The sequence below is a fragment of the Lactuca saligna genome, chromosome 9, assembly GCF_052625555.1.
Source record: "Lactuca saligna cultivar CGN05327 chromosome 9, ASM5262555v1, whole genome shotgun sequence".
In the NCBI taxonomy this organism is placed as follows: Eukaryota; Viridiplantae; Streptophyta; class Magnoliopsida; order Asterales; family Asteraceae; genus Lactuca; species Lactuca saligna.
The window spans coordinates 161954556-161968380 of record NC_136425.1 but is presented as its reverse complement, the minus strand read 5'-3'; the positions used below and the strand labels follow the sequence as shown (position 1 = coordinate 161968380).

Here is a 13825-nt window from a genome sequence, read left to right as displayed (position 1 = left end):
CCTCAAATGGAATCACAAATCACCACAAACACTTGGAAAATTTTGAGAGAGTATACACACTCTTGTATTTTCGGCCACACACAAGCACACACACTAGTCACTCACACTAGTTTTCATTTCATGCTCCATAAGCATGCTTATATAGTGTGCATGGTTAGGGTGAAACCCTAATAGCCCATGTCTTTTCCTTTACAAGGATCCATGGGTTGAAAGCTCCATGGATCATCCATGGACTTCCATATAAGCCTAGCCCATTAACAAATGAGTATTAGCCCACACTATATAAAACCAATAGCCCATAATCTAATTAGTCTTCCTTTTAATCTCTAAATTAATTCATAATTAATTTAAGACTAAAACTAATTAAATAACATAACTTCATATTAATATATTATAACTTATAATATATTAATAAACATATGTGTATAACTCTCATAAAATTATCCATAAATAGTTCGGATGAAATGCAACCCAAATGGACCATGCCGGGTCGGGTCAAGTATATACCAAATAAGTTATGGACTTAGACACCTTATCCAACAGACTCCCACTTGGATAAGTCTAATAACTGTATTTGTCTATATAACTTCAGGAACTAACCAACAATCGTAGCTCTTGAAAACTCCGCTGAACTATGAAGCGCCATTTTAAGATAAGTGATCATACAATCCTATGTTCTCATGATATCAGCCGGACAAACACATGGAACTATGTCTTGGTTATTGTCTGGCTGTTGTTTCCCGATTTCCGATTTGTTTGACAAAGAACTCAACTGAACACATCAATTTAGTTCTGACCGGGCCCGGTACATGGGTCAACACAAAATCATCGAGGGGCCCAGATATCGCTTCTATTTCTAGAAGGAACAGATAAACTTCGACTCATATGCTTGTTCTACTACTTGTTAAATTGTACACAAAGGCACGTTTTATAACATCAAGTTACTGATGCGTTTACGTGTAATCAATGCACAACCAACTCATAGGTAACAACTCATATCTCTAGGTTTGAAGATTTATATGATATTACCGTCTCACGATCACTCGAGATAAATTCCATGAAGTGATATAAGTGAGCGTGGGTTTATTCCAATACTCATAACTTATGAGTACTCATGAACGTTGTAGCAACCATTTCCATGACTAAACACCTTTAGCCATCTGCAAACCCAATTCATGACAATCTTGATTCATACCTACTTCCGACGTATGATCGATTGTGGAGGTTTGAATAAATTAATTATTCGGGAAGTCAAAACATGCAAAACTGAAACAATAGTAAATAATTGACAATGACAGTAACACTTTACTCATAAATAAATCACAAATTTTATTCATCATCAAACGTCGATTACATTTTACAAGCTTCAGGAAAACTATCTAATCTGTAAAACTAATATCGTCCCTCAGCCCGATGCGCCTCGCATGCTGAAAATGCTTAACCTTCGTCAGTCCCTTCGTAAGGGGATCTGCAGGATTCTCATCCGACGATATCCTCTTTGTCACGAGGAGTCCTTCTTCAATCTTGTGTCTTATGAAATGATATTTTCTGTCAATGTGTCGGGATCTGCCATGATCTCTCGGTTCCTTGGCTAAGGCAACCGCACTATTGTTGTCACAGAAAATCTCCATAGGCTCCTTAATAGCTGGTACAACTCCAAGGTCTCCGATGAAGTTCTTTAGCCATATCGCCTCCTTTGCTGCTTCACTCGCTGCTATATACTCTGATTCACAAGTCGAATCAGCCACCGTCTCCTGCTTGGAACTCTTCCAAGAGATTGCCCCTCCATTTAAGGTAAAGATCCACCCTGACTGAGAGCGGAAGTTATCCCTATCAGTCTGAAAACTAGCATCACTATACCCTAATACTCTCAAGTCATCACTCCCACCAAGGGTAAGGATCCAATCCTTAGTCCTCCGTAGGTACTTGAGAATGTTCTTTACCACGATCCAATGAGCCTTTCCAGGGTTCCCCTGATACCTGCTGACCATGCTCAAAGAAAAGGCCACATCAGGGCGGGTACAATTCATAGCATACATGATTGAGCCAATAGCGGAAGCATACGGTAGTTGGATCATCTCAGCTATCTCTGCCTTTGTACTCGAACTCTGAGCCTTACTTAGCTTGGTATTGCTTTGGATCGGTAAATCTCCTTTCTTGGAATTCTCCATGTTGAACCTTTTCAACACCTTATCCAAGTAGGTACTCTGACTAAGTCCAATCAGTCTTCTACTCCTTTCTCTTAATATCCTTATCCCTAGGATATAGGCAGCCTCCCCTAGGTCCTTCATAGCAAAGCACTTCCCAATCCAGGACTTAACCTCCTGCAAGGTTGGGATGTCATTTCCTATAAGTAGTATGTCATCTACATACAGTACCAAGAAGCTAACTATACTCCCACTAGCTCTGACATACACGCAAGACTCATCTTCACTTCTCGAGAAACCAAACTCTTTGACCTTCTCATCAAAACAAAGATTCCAGCTACGAGATGCTTGTTTTAATCCATAAATGGACTTCTTAAGCTTGCATACTCTATTTGGGTACTTTGCACTGACAAAACCCTCTGGCTGATTCATGTACACATCCTCAGCCAACTTTCCATTAAGGAAAGCGGTTTTGACATCCATTTTCCATATTTCATAATCATGAAATGCGGCAATGGCTAACATAACCCTAATAGACTTAATCTTTGCTACCGGCGAGAAGGTTTCATCATAATCAATACCTTGAGTTTGAGTAAAACCCTTCGCAACCAGTCAAGCCTTATAAGTATGCACTTTTCCTTCCATGTCGGTCTTCTTCTTGAAGATCCATTTGCACCCGACTGTTTTACGTCCTGGTACATGGTCAACCAAGTTCCAAACTTGATTGTCATACATGGACTGTATCTCGCTGTCCATAGCCTCCTTCCATTTAGCAGACTCTGGGCCTGCCATGGCTTCCTTAACACTGCTAGGTTCATCCAAATTTACCAATGTACTATCACTGATAAACGTATCACCTTCCATAGTAATATGAAATCCATAATAAAACGAAGGTGTGTTTCTAACCCATGTGGAACGCCTCGGAGGTACAGACTTGTCAGCTTGCTCAACAGGAGTTTCCTCCTCAGGTTGATTGCTAGTGTCTGAGGTTCCTTCACCAATTGCTTCTTGAATTTCCTCAAGATCAATTTGCCTCCCACTGTCTCCTTGGCTCATAAATTCTCTCTCACGAAAGACCCCTCTTCGTGCTACAAAGACCACATTCTCACTGGGTCTGTAGAAGAGGTAACCGAAGGATTTTTGTGGGTAGCCGATGAAAATACACCTTTCACTTTGGGGTTTGACCTTATCTTGAGTCTCACGCCTCACGAAAGCCTCGCAACCCCAAATCTTGATGTGATCTAAATTGGGAACCTTCCCAGTCCACATCTCATGAGGTGTTTTGGTAACCTTCTTTGTAGGGACTAGTTTAAGGATATGGGCGGCAGTCTCTAAGGCATACCCCCAAAAAGAGATTGGTAACGAAACTCGACTCATCATAGAGCGAACCATGTCTAACAAGGTTCGATTACGCCTCTCAGCTACACCATTCAGCTGTGGTGTCCTGGGAGGAGTCAATTGTGAGACAATCCCACACTCCTTAAGATAGTCAAGGAACTCGGTACTAAGATACTCACCACCTCGATCGAATCGAAGCATCTTAATGTTCCTGCCCAATTGATTTTCTACTTCCTGTTTGAATTTCTTTAAACCTTTCAAAGGTTTCTAACTTATGTTTGATTAAGTAGACATACCCATATCTACTAAAATCATCAATAAAAGTCACATAATACCGATTAGCATCCCTTGTGGCGGTTTTGAATGGCCCACATACATCAGTATGTATTAGGTCCAACAAACCCTCACCCCTCTCACAAGTTCCCGTGAAGGGTGATTTTTTCATCTTTCCAAGTAGACAAGATTCACAACTATCATCCGATTTGAGGTCAAACGACTCCAAGACTCCACTCTTTTGGAGTTGGCCTATGCGTTTCTTGTTTACATGTCCAAGACGACAATGCCACAATGATGCTTTATCTAAGCTAGTAGAAGAATCAATATAAAACACATTATTTCCTAAGTTGTCTACAATCGACACAGTTTCATACACACCATCACAAGGTAATGCTTTAAAATAAAACACATTATTAAAGAAAGCATCAATACCACCACATTCATTATCAAACAAAAAGGTAAAACCTTGTTTGTACAATGCATGAAAAGAAATAATATTCCTCGCCATTTTAGACGAGTACACACATTTATTCAAATCTAATTTCAACCCATTATTAAGCAACAAGGTATAAAATCCAATCTTGGAAACAGGTGAAGCCTTCCTATTCCCCATGATCAAGTTTATCTTCCCGTGCTCCACATCCTCACTTCTTCTTAGGCCCTGCAAATCAGAACATATGTGAATACCACATCCTGTATCAAGCACCCAAGAGTTAGAATATGATAAGTAATTAGACGATATAGTGTAAATACCTGCGTGGGTGGGTTTCACTTTCCCATCCTTTAGATCCTGCAAGTACTTAGGGCAGTTTCACTTCCAGTGGGCCTTTTCATGACAATAAAAGCATTCAGCATCCTTGGGAATGGCAGAAGGAGTGACAGAACCGCTCTTGGTGTTCGATGAGGAGCCTTCAAGAGACTTTCCCTAGGTACCCTTCGAAGGGTGCTTCCTCTTCTTCCCTTTGCCTTGCCCGATAGCCAAAACAGGGGTAGATGTTGGAGTACGAGTAGTAGAGGTAACAACCGCCTTACCCTTAAGATCAGATTCTGCGGTCTTCAAGAGTCCTTGAAGCTTGCTGAGGGTAACTTCCTCCTTGTTCATATGATATTTCATACGAAAATGGTCATAACAAGAAGGCAAGGAGTACAAAATGATGTCAATTGCCAACTCCTCAGGGATGTTTATATTCAGCTTCAGCAAACAGTCCACATACCTTTGCATCTTTTGCATGTGGGCCGTGACGGATTCACTGTCCTTCATGCGGGTAGTTATTATGGAGGAGATTATTTCATACCGCTCCTGACGAGCACTCTGATGGTACCTTTCCATCAGGTCTTGGTGCATCTCAAAAGGGTAGAAATCTTCATATGACTTTTGGAGCTCGGCTGTCATCGTGGCCATCATGATACATGCCACCTTAGTAGCATCTCTCTCATGAGTCCTGAATTCAGCGATCTCCTCAGGAGTAGCAATAGACTCATCAAGCTCTTTTAACTCCTTATCGAGGACATATTCTTTGTCCTCATAACGAGTAACCATCCTGATGTTCCTAATCCAATCCATGAAGTTGGAACCATCAAAGATGACCCTCCCACAAAAATTCATGAGAGAGAAAGAACCAGTTGGGTTAGAGCCCGAAGCATTAGTATTGGAAGACATCTGAAAGAAGAAAGCAAGTTTAGATTAGATATATAGAATCCTTAATAAGACACCCAAATGTAATATTAAGGCTAGGACCCAATCATAATATATTATACTTAGAAGAGGGATGTCGTAATCTAAGTAATAATATATTTGAAAGGTAGGTGAATGACGATTCACCAATTTCCACCATGAAAACAAAATGAATTATTAGGTTTAATTGGATTTGAAATTCCTAGATTCTTTTGAGATTCATTGAACTTTTCAATGGCATGTTTCAATCTCGATTGTGCCCTTCATGTTTTGTGACTGGGATGCCGAGGATCACAAAACAAGGTGTGAATAACCATGCTAATTCACTTGGTACACTTAATATTATCACCTAATCAATGTGTCGGTTAACCACACACGCTCCATTGATCTATGACAAACATTAAGTCACCCTTCGAGATCCTTACTAGTCCAAGTTAGTGTGCCAGTTACCCACACACGCTCCACCAACGACTTGGTAAGGTACAAAGTGTGAATTCCATGGACTAGCACCATGTTCACATTTTTCCTAAAGTAACTAATATTGGGAATTAAAAGGAGTTTAATTACTTTATAATAATCATTATACTTTTAATGAGGATTTAAAGTCATTGTTCTACCCGTTCGGCTAACAACCCTCCACCGATCAAGCAAGCGGTGGGTGAGAATGGACACCCATTAAGTCGCCATTTTATAGGCAACAACCTTATACCCACCTTATAGACCGACTTCGGGAATGAAGCCTACTAACGGTAAAATGACTTATTCTTATACATATATATAATAATTAACCATTAATGTTATAACTAGTATAAGGGTTAAATTTTAACTATTAAAACTCTAAGGGTTGGAATTAAAGTTTATTAAAGTGTGTGACACTTTACAAATTCCAAAACTTGAGGCCAAGTTTTGTAACTATGCAAAACCTTTCATTTCATAACTTATGAATTAAAGGTTCATAAAAATGAAGACTCTTCATTTTCATGTAACTTATGTGTTTTAAGTGTGTGTTAAATAAAGGTGACCTTTGGAAATCCATAACTTGAGGAAAAATTATGGACTCCATTAAAACACATAAATGATCAAGAATTAATTCTAAACAATTCAGCAAATAATTCCTATCATTTTCTAAATTCATAAGAACATGAACATGATTATCAAAGTTTCAAAAATTATATGAACACATACAAAGCATGAAATTTTGATATAAGCCATTGTAAATGGATTAGAACAACCATTACACCCACTAAAATAAGTTTTAAAACATCAAAACAGTTTGGGGTAAAGTTTCTAGTCCATTTCCAGCAGCAAAAGTCGAAATTCTGCATTCTGTTCATTCTACTCGCCGAGTGCACGAACCAACTCGGCGAGTAGGATGAATTTTGCCTTGTACTCGGTGAGTCCCCCCATGGACTCGGCGAGTCCAATCGTCAGACAGCAACAATTTCAACCTTTTTCACTATTTTGCATCAAGTATCAAACAAGCAAGCCTAAGCTCTGATACCACTGCTGGGTTTTGAGCAATCTAACACTTCCTAAGTGTGCATGCAACCCTAATAAACCTTGGATCTATGTTTGTCTAAATACATGCAAAATAATAAATTTTCCAAGGTTCATAACCTATCTAACATGCCATGGGGTACTTTTAAACATAAAAGAGTTAGAAGAGATTACATACCTTTTTGATGGGATTGATTCTTTGGAGTTTGAGGGCCAAGCACCAATAATGTGAATGCCTCAAATGGAATCACAAATCACCACAAACACTTGGAAAACTTTGAGAGAGTATACACACTCTTGTATTTTCGGCCACACACTAGTTCACTCACACTAGTTTTCATTTCATGCTCCATAAGCATGCTTATATAGTGTGCATGGTTAGGGTGAAACCCTAATAGCCCATGTCTTTTCCTTTCCAAGGATCCATGGGTTGAAAGCTCCATGGATCATCCATGGACTTCCATATAAGCCTAGCCCATTAACAAATGAGTATTAGCCCACACTATATAAAACCAATAGCCCATAATCTAATTAGTGTTCCTTTTAATCTCTAAATTAATTCATAATTAATTTAAGACTAAAACTAATTAAATAACATAACTTCATATTAATATATTATAACTTATAATATATTAATAAACATATGTGTATAACTCTCATAAAATTATCCATAAATAGTTCGGATGAAATGCAACCCAAATGGACCATGCCGGGTCGGGTCAACTATATACCAAATAAGTTATGGACTTAGACACCTTATCCAACAGTTATATGATCATCTTAATGATTTAGAGACCTTATCACAATTCATCCTCTAAGTGCATTCTGATAGTTAACAAGAGGACTATTGTTGAAGTGGTTAAATCAATAAGATGAGTCACACTTCGTTCCAATACAAGTCTTAGAGTTATACTCTAAAATTGTAACTTGAGTGACATGTCTTAAAGAAGGTTTAAAACACTTGTCAAATGTAAGAGTAAAAGTTTTCTACTCCTGTACATTTGAAATTGGTAAGTTGTGATGTTTTAGATAAAACATGACCAACTAAGGCCAATTGTGTGAAGTGTTTGTCTTGATTAGAATCCACACTATCTCTTGAATATTTGACAAGAGGGTCTTATATGTTAAGAGGACAGTGGGAGTCTTAATGCTCTTGAAAGTTTCAAGACTTAATCAAGAATAAAGTCCTTCACTAGCACACGACTTGAGGTTTATAACCTATCATGTTGAAATTTGTGTGCCTATTCAAGTTGTCTTTGCATAGGAGTTCTGAGAGTTCTCAATTGGTTGCACAACAACTTGGAAGCAACAGCAGACCCTTGAGCTGCCAGATGGCAAGAATTTAAGATTACATAAGTTTAATCCATATGAGTTTGGATTTGTCACTAACCTTGTCTTGTGATTATGGTTTTGACAAATTCACATGGATAAGAACACATACACTATTAAATCTAAGTGTCATAAGGTTTCTCTCCGATTCATGAAAATGATGGTGAGGAAACACTTTCACTAAGTAGATTTTAGCTAGATAGCAATTGTGATATTTGCATTCTCAAAGTCATTAGTGGAGCGTGTGTGGTTTACCGGCACACTAACATGGACTTGTGAGAAGTGGCAAAGGTCTAAAAAATTGAGACTATGATTACGACATCCCTTTTCATAGTTCTAAAATTGTTTAGACACACATGTGAGCTATCTAAGAGAGGTCTATGATTTTGATAAAGTTTTATCAAAACAATCTAGTATTAGAAATCTGAACTTTGGTAAGAAAGTCAATAAAGTATTAATTTCTAGAAATCCAACTGATTTCTGAGTACATGTCAAAGCTAGTGGAAGCATAAGTATTATGCTAATAGTCATCATGTTAGTGGAAGCATGATAATTATGATAAAAGTTGCAAGTTAGCAATGTTAATTATAGAAAACAAAAGTTTCAATTGGGAAAGAGTTGTTTTGCTATAATTAAGGGAGAGGAAATTATACTTCATCTCAAATATAAAAGCTTAGATTGAGGTTTTAATCGTATTTAGTCAAGGAAATATATATATGAATTTCATGTTGGAATGGCTCAACATAAGGAAATTCTGTATATGGGTCCATTATTTGTGTTCTAAAATTCGATTATGATTACGACATCCTTTTCATAATCTGAATTATGAGAACTTGGGAAATTGAAATGGAAATATTATAGCAAAAGACTGATTTAGTCTTTATGTGAGACATCATGAGTCGTGTCCCATATGCTTCGGATATAGGATCGATTACGTGTGCTATATTCATCCGTTCTAAAATTTTCAAAATGCCTGGGGCATTAAGAAGGGCAAAGGTCTAGAATTGGATATGACTAAAAGGATTAAACAATTGTCGAGGACAATCTAAGGTTTACCAAATGTTGGTTGCTCAAGGACAGTTGGAAGTATAATGATAATTCTGGAAGGACCATATCGACATAATCTATAAGGAGGCAACTCTTGTTTAGAAGTGATTGTCAAAATGGAATATGGAAATGTTTCAAAGTTAGAAATTATTCAATCTGTGTAAGATTAGGAAAGTTAATGCAAGAAGGATGTTTCCAAGGAGTTGATCTCCTTTGGAATGCTTTGTAATGTTTGTTGTCAAGTCTTTGCGACTTTATGCATAATCATTACAAGAGGATCTATGCATATAAGTTTAGAATCTAACAGATTTCAGTAAATGGCATGAATTTGGAATTCTTGCATTTGCAGTAAGGATTTGGGACTATGAAAGAGGATCATTGGAGTTATGTTTTAATTGATCTAATTCAAAAAGTAAAGATCATAGACAAAAATAGTATGCACACTTGGTGTGTGGCATGACTAGTGTTTAGAAAACATAGTGTACATGCTCGGAGCATGGGACAATTAGTGTTTTAATTCAAGAATAAAGTTGATAGCTGAAACAATATACAATGAATAATGTGTAATCATATGGTGATAAATAAAAGGTGTTTTATTTATGTTCATAGGTTTTGATACCATATTGGATTCAATTATTATTGTGTTTCATTTTTGCATGTTTTAACTTCCAGAATAACTAGGTCATTGGATGACTAAGTTATTCAAACCATCCACAATCGGTCATATGTTGGAAGTAGATATGAATTAAGACTGTCATGGGTTTGCTTGTAGAGGTCTAAGATGTTGGACAAATGGATACAACACTCATGAGTGCTCATAAGTTCTGAGTATTGGATTCAACCCACGCTCATTGGAATCACTTCATGGATTTTATCACGAGTGATCATGAGATGATAATATCTTATATTGTTCAAACCTAGAGATATGAGTCGTTACTATGAGTTGGTTGTACATTGATTGCACGAAAACGCATTCGGTAACTCGGTGTTATAAAACGTGGCTTTGTGTATGATTCAACAAGTAGTAGAACAAGCCATATGAGTCGACCCGGCAAGGTCCATTTGGGTTGCATGGCATCATGCATTTGTATAGACTAAAATGAGAGAAATAACACTTAAGGTTTGTTAATATATTATAAGTTTTAATATATTAATAAGGTTATTTAATTAGTATTGATGAAGAATTAATTTGGAATTAATTAAGTGATCAAAAGAAGACTAAGTAAATATATGGGTTGATTGTGTAGATAATTCATTCTTATATATGTGGGCTTGTGTTCCAAGATTCCTTATGTTGGACTAAGTACATGGGGTGACCCATGGATACTCCATGGAGCATAAGGAATGGGTAAAGTCACGAGTTACATGGTGTAACCCTAATAGCCACCGTATAAAAGAATCCCATGGCTCAAGAAATCATGCACTATGTGTGAGTGTGAGGGCTAAATGATTTCAAGGAGTGTTCAAGTTTCTCTCAAGTTATTCCAAGTGTATTTGGTGTTGTGTGAACCATTTGAGGTGTCACACTTGGGGCACTAGGCACTCAAGCTTCATGAAGACTTTCTACATCAAAGAGGTATGTAATTCTAACTTGATATATTCATATGAATCTTGTTATTATGCTAGTTAGGATGAATACCTTGGAAAGTTCATATTTGTATGTATAATAGAGAAAAACATAGATCCAAGGTACTTAGGGTTGCATGTACACTTAGGAGTGTTAGAATGCTCAAAACCCAACATTAACATCATATCCTTGAAACCCATCTTGTACTTCAAAGTCTTCCTTATCATCACCAACCCTCAATGTAATCTTGGATTCACGAACATCAACTAAAGCGCTGGCAATATTCAGCAAGGGACGATCAATAATGATTGGGATAATTACATCCTCCTTCATATGCATAATCACAAAGTCAAGTGGGAAAACAAATTTCCCAATTTTAACAAGGATGTCTTCTATGATTCCCTTTGGGTGTGTCACCGAACGATTGGCCATGTGGATGGTCATCTTTGTAGCCTTCATATTTCTGAATATTTAGCTTTTGATAGAATGAATATGGCATCAAATTTTTGCTATCCCCGGAATCGGCAAAAGCATAAGTCTTCAAATTGTTACCAAACTCACATGGAAGAGTGAGGCGTCCATGATCTCCCATCATCTTAGGTATCTCTCCCAATACAACTTTTGAGGTTTGTTCACTACGAACGACCTTAGAATTCTTCTTCAACTGCTGACGGAAACGACAAAGGCGGTTGGTAAGCCGCAATGGATTCTGAATTTTTCTGTTCAGATCGAGGCCACGTCTTGAGCAGAGGAGGTTCACATCGTGAATTCGGTAGTTCAGCAACATTTTTGTTTTCGAGTTTTGACTTCTTTGGCTTTGGATCGGACTGCTTCGGCTCCACGTCTAGTGCTTCTAAAAACTCAGAGATTTCCTCTTCTTCAGTGTCAATTACCATGACATGAGGTTGAGTCTTTTTCTCGAGAAATTTTGGATAAAATTTTTCGTTAACCAAATTTGTTAGTTGACCAAGTTGGGCTTCAAGATTGTGGATCGATGCTTGTTGATTTCATAATGAGGTTTGTTGGTAAATCATCATAGCTTGTTGTTCCTTCATCATTAACCTTTCATCTTTCAAGGCTATATCAGTGTCCTTATGTCTCTTCTCTAAAGTTTCCATAAAACGTGCTAACACATTCTCTAAGTCAACTTTATGTTCAGCTGGTGGTTGATCCTTTTGATAGAAACCTCTGCATGTTTGCCTGTATTTCTCCTCCTTCTGCTTCTTGTACTCATCATATGACAGCCACTCTTTCTTAGGTTTTCTCCAATCTTCATCATACTTTTCCCCAATCGAGTAGCAAACTTGAGCCTTTTTATTTCCATAATCATCCAAATTATAGTCCTTAGTCAAATGTGACCCATTACACCTCTCACAACCAACTCGAATTGCATGAATCGATTGGTCTATTTGGGTCAATCTCTGATCCATAGTATTAAGCATCGTTATCATAGCAACAATGTCTTCAGAATGTGCACCTCCACTGCCTTTTACTCCATCTTGTCTTGGGCTTAGCAGTTATCGCGGTCGAAATTTCAATAGCGGTCACATGCCGCTATTTGAAATCGCGGTTATCACGGCAGTATAGCGGTGATATAGTGCTTTTTAATATTATGTGTAATTTATATTATATATTTATACATAGTCCATATATATTAGAGTATTAATACTATATAGAATTCATATTATAAAAATTCATAGAAGAACTTCACATAAACCATATATATATATATATATATATATATATATATATATATATATATATATATATATAATTCTAATATAGTAATATGGAAACTAAAAAATGTCATGTCATTGCAACTCAAGTCGTTCGTGGTTTCTAAGTACAAAAAGAGATGAGAAAGAGAAGTTTTCATTTGTTGTTTTGTAGTTTTTAATTAATTAGATTTATTATTTGGACTTATCAAAACAAAAGTGTGGTGGAAAAATTAAAAAAATACAGATTTAATATTGAAATAGTCCACAATCGGTTTTTCCTTTGTAAAAGTAGCCTAATGTGTGTGAAATTGAAAAAGCAGGTGTAGCGTCGCTATAGCATTGATGAGATTCGCGGTAAATAGCGGTCAATCATGCCGATAATAGGATCACCGCTATTCGTAAACTCTATTTTAAAATAGCAATCAGTAATACCGCAAAACGTTATAGCACGCTATTGATAGCATAGGTATTGGGTTGTGATATTCACGAGAATGCTTTGCAAATTCTTCAACTAGTTCCTTGACTACGGCCAGATTTTTCTTTGTAAGTGGTCCTTGAGAATCAAGGAGTTGCCTTGTCAATACATTGACCCCATCATACAATATAGACACCACTTGGTGAATGTTAAGGTCATGTTGACGACAAATCCTTAACAACCCCTTGTAACGCTCCCATACCTTGTAAAGTGACTCACCCGGGTTTTGCTCAAAATTGGCTATCATCTTTTTGAGTTTAGCTATCTTGGATGGTGAAAATTGTTCGTGCATCTATGCCCAAGAAGTGATTGTACCAGGTGGAAGTGCCTTTAACCAATCTTTCGTAGCTCCTTTAAAAGTAACGGGAAGCATCTTTAAAAAGACAATATCTTTATTAACATTCGGGACATTAAAATAGTCTGCAATGTCATTGACTTCATCTAAGTGCTTAAACGCATCATCATGATCTTTTCTATAGAATGGAATATCCTTTAGTGCAGTAAGGATATGTCCTTTCAAATCGAATGTGATAGTGGCAGGTTGTACTAAACCTAGACCTACATCATCTCTAATTTGCTTCCTGTAAGCTCCCATTGACATTTATTCAATGTTTGCCATCTCTTTTCTTGGCTCGTTCTCGGGTTCACTTGTATATAATTCAAATTTGGGCTCGGTGTCAAATTTGGATTCGTTTGGGATAGGTGTTTGATCTAAGTTTCAACCTTTCTCTTGTTCTTTGAATATAAACTCGACTC

The 13825-nt window shown here is 37.2% G+C and overlaps 1 non-coding gene across 1 annotated transcript; it reads left to right on the top strand.

The window, feature by feature from the left end:
- Positions 1-13221: 13221 nt before the first annotated feature.
- LOC145019060 (small nucleolar RNA R71) lies at positions 13222-13328 on the top strand. Its single transcript, XR_013667379.1, has one exon. It is a non-coding gene; the product is annotated as a small nucleolar RNA R71 (small nucleolar RNA).
- Positions 13329-13825: the final 497 nt, after the last annotated feature.